This window comes from Desmodus rotundus, chromosome 2 (genome assembly GCF_022682495.2).
Source record: "Desmodus rotundus isolate HL8 chromosome 2, HLdesRot8A.1, whole genome shotgun sequence".
Taxonomy (NCBI): Eukaryota; Metazoa; Chordata; class Mammalia; order Chiroptera; family Phyllostomidae; genus Desmodus; species Desmodus rotundus.
The window spans coordinates 123,086,438-123,090,646 of NC_071388.1; the positions used below are offsets into that span (position 1 = coordinate 123,086,438).

General features: G+C 38.8%; 1 pseudogene; it reads left to right on the forward strand.

The window, feature by feature from the left end:
- The first annotated feature begins 989 nt into the window (after positions 1–989).
- Positions 990–1,525, forward strand: LOC112313058 (NEDD8-conjugating enzyme UBE2F-like; annotated as a pseudogene).
- The last annotated feature ends 2,684 nt before the right edge of the window (positions 1,526–4,209 follow it).

The following is a 4,209-nucleotide window of genomic DNA, read 5'->3' on the forward strand; positions in this document are numbered from 1 at the left end:
GAAACCCTCCAATTGGTAGAGTTTTGTCCATCTCCAAGCTCCTGTCAGAGGAACATTAGCAAGACATTCTCCCTGGGACCCACCAAACACTCTGATATCCTTGTCTCTCCTGCTCCTACCTTCTCCACAATCTGAAAAATTTTCACTATAGTGTATGTGGGATGAGCTCAACTTTTCTCAAACCCCATTTCTCCCAAATATGTTGCCTTTATTTCAGGTGCACTCAGGTCCCTAACAGGTGTGGATACTGAAAACTAAAGCCAAGAAAACTCTTTTTTTTGCCTTTTTTAACTTTGCCTTTTGTTCCTGTGCTAATGGAGTTGGAAGAAGGAAGCAGGACCACAGGTAGAATGAAAGCACAGGGGAAAAAAACACTGGGAGGAAAATTGATCCAGCAAGTGGTGTGATTATTACTAGTTCAGCAGCAGATGGGGATGGCCAGAGTACCTCAGATACTTTAATTCTTTAGCAATTTTCTGGATAATTTCTTCATATTCTTTGAAGAAGGGTGTCCCAAATGGGAAACCCTATTTTACAAGATTACTGCCCCATAATAGTTGTTCCACAGTTGGAGAACATCGTAGTTTTGGAGAGAAGGAAGTAGATTGCAAGCAAAGTTTACCCTCCAAGCACTCCTATTTACCCTCCACTTTGTATTTTTTCTTTCATTCAGGCACTTGTTTTCTTTACCTCACACAGAAATTCATACAGATCTTCCCTCCTCAGAGGGAACCATATATCATTAGATAACACTTACTGTCTTCTTTACCACAAAGCCCATTCTCTCCGTAATCTAGCTTATACTCATCCAAATTGGAGGTTTTAGTGACCTAATACTTCAAAGGATACTTTCATTTTAAAGAACACCAAAGGAAGGAGTCTGAGTCCCAGGCCCAGAGCCAGTGAATCTGTGAGGGGCCAGGGGCCATGATGTGGGGCACTGGACCTGCCTCACCTGTCTCAGGGTGCCCAAGGTAAAGGTAACTATAATGCTGATGCTGGCAAACAAACTGAAGAGTGATGATGATCTCAAAGCATCCCCAAGGTCAGCAACGGCCTCTAACTCTGTTTTGAGGACATCTGTGAGAGATAGGATGCTTGCTGAAGTGGTTGCAGAACTTAAAGCTGACTTATATGTGTAAAGTGCATTTTCTGGATCCAAACAAGCTCCATTTCTTTCAGCCAACTGTAACCCCAGATGAGGATTACTATCAAGGTGGAAGACTTCAGTTTGAAACAGGAGTTCCTGATGTGTACCACTTGGTACCTTCCAAAATGAACTGCTCGCCCAGGGTCTGGCACCCTGTCATCACAGACACAAGCAAAATGTGTCTGAGTTTATTGAGAGAATATTTGATGGCACTGGCTGAGCTCCCACAAGGACATTAAGGATGTTGTTTGGGGATTAAACTCTTTGTTAACTGATCTTTTGCATTTTGATGATCCACTAAATACTGAAACTGTAGAACATCACCTGAGGGGTAAGGAAGACTTCTGAAATAAAACGTTACATCAGATGACATGAGGGAAAGACTATGGGGCCATGAACTGTGTATTAGAAGTTTGATTCCAGCCTGCACCAGAGGGTTCCCTGCACTCAGGTCCTTGTGCTGCCTCAGTCCCATTGAGTTTTCCAGAGTCCTGTGACGACAGTCCTGAGAAAGACCCTCTTCTCAACTGTCCATTATAGACTAGAGAGTTCCATATAAATACAGCAATAAAATGTGTTTGGGTTCTAAAGATTTGTCTGCTTATCTTAACATGTTTACTTTTTTTATTATTAAACTTATAGGGTGACACTGGTTAATAAGATTATATGTTTCAAGGGTATATTTCTCTTTTTTATTTAATTTCTATTGTATTTTTTCCATTACCATTTTGTCCCCTTGTACTTGCCCCAGCTACCACCACACTGTTGTCCATGTCCATGTGTCCTTTTACTTTTTTACTCAATCCCTCCACTCCCTAACCCCTCCACTAGCTTGTAAAGTGTACATTTCTATGATATGTGGTCTTCTTATTGTATTGTGTGTCCTCCACCCAAAATCAAATTTTAAACTGTACAGTATAGGATGTTGAGGAGATATTTGAGAAGCTGTAATTAACTCAGACTTAAAGCTAGAGTTTGCTCCTTTCCCTTTCCCCCACAAACAAGTCACTTTCCTACACAAGTGATACTAATGATTTGCTTGGTGTAGCTTGCAGATTTGCAATAAGAAACCTGCTACAAATTGTGATTGGATGCAGATTCTCTTAGCTCTTTCCACCAACCCCTTAGCTGCCTAGGGGCTGTGAAGCTTCCCAGAATTCAGAGTCATTCGCTGTAGATCTCTTACTTCAATGTGTTTTTAATGTAAATATATTTTGGAACAGATTGTAGTTTGTAAAACTTAATGTTTTACTTAGATTTTTCTGTTCTGTTTTAGTTTGTATTTTCATTGTATAGATCGGACAGAGAGATGTTGTGTCAAACAACTCTTGAAGAGAAATACAAAAAAAAAACAAGATGAAAGATTGAAATAAAAAATAAAGGAAGGAATCCATAGTAGTCATAGCAGGTAGCCTTGCTTTTTGATGGTTAAAGACTCTTCTTACCACTTCTCATATATGAAGCACCTAATAACTATAGCATACATATTCTTTTTAAGGACATAATTTACAAAAAAAGAAGACAAACATTGGGACATAAATCAAGTCTCAACAAATTTTAATAGAATTAAATTATATAGACTATATTTACAATCATGTTAGAATTAAATTAGATATTAATTTTAAAAAGTTTTAACTAGCAAAAGCACTATGAATTTGGGAAATTAAAAATCAAACAAAACCTCACTCTGAATGGTGTGGCTCAGTTGTTTGAGCCGTTGTTCCACAAAGAGAAATGTCCCCAGTTCTATTCTGGGTCAGGGCACATGCCTGGGTTGCAGGTTTGGTCCCAGTCAGGGCTCAGATGGGAAACAATTGATTGATGTTTCTCTCTCACATTGACGTTTCTCTGCTTCTCTTTCTCCCTCCCTTGCCCTCTGTCTAAAAATAAATAAATACAATCTTTAAAAAAATACCTCTAGCTCCATAAAGAGGGGGAAGTTAGAAGGTGGAGGAACTGAGCAGAAAGGAAAAAAGACTCATGGAGCTAGCACTAGCTTCCACACTGTAGGTAGTGCAGTCAGCAGACAGTCTTTATTTGTCAGCTCCTCCAGAGTCTGCCCTCTTAGAGACTGTCTACCTGAAGTCCATGCCCGCATCTAATAACCGAGTGAAGACGGGGTTAGCGGCCCAACCCAATGCAGGACTATCCCTGGTTGGCACTATCTGCTCCAGTGTGACCCACAAAGTTGGTGCAGGATTGAAAAGCCTGCATCACAGTTTAGCTTTTCCTTGCATTTTAAATCTGTTTCCTATCTTACAATACAAACCTCTTTTCAGTGTATGCACCACAAGAAATTAATCTGTAATCACATCTCAAAAAATAAGAAAGAGTACAGCACAGTAAACCACTAAAAGTTATGAAAGAAACTAATAAATATATGACTACAACATGCTGAAAAATCCCAAGCATTCAATAGAGATCACTAATGGTCTTTTGAGAAGAGTAATGAACTTTAAAGATCACTGGTAAAAGTTATTACAAAAAAAGAGAGAAAGCACATTAGCAAATACACAGGGTTGAGAAGAGACATCATCCAAGTGCAAGAGACATTAAGTAAATAATTAAATAATACCAATTTTTAACTTATTAGTACTTATTAATAAATGTATACCAGTCCAAGAAAAATATAACTTATCCAAATAAGATCGAGAAGGTGTTGAAAAGCTCAACAGCCACAGAGCCATTAAAATGATGACTCAGTAATTTTTTCATTTTTGTTCAAGTACAGTTGTCTCCATTTTCACCCCACCATGCCCTCCTCCCTGCCCCACCATCCCTGCCTCCCACCTTTGAACCTACCCGCTTTGGCTTTGTCCATTTGTCCTTTATATGTGTTCCTTGATAGCCCTTCCCATATTGTCCCTCCATTAGCCCTCCCCCACTTCCTTCTGGTTACTATCAGTTTGTTCTTTATTTCAGTGTCTCTGGTCATATAGACATTGAACATTTCCCATAAAAACTCAAAGCCAAAATAAAGAATTCACCACCAATTTTACCAATTATTTTAAAAATAATTTAAATATTACACAGTAATGTAGAAAACAAGTAAAAATATA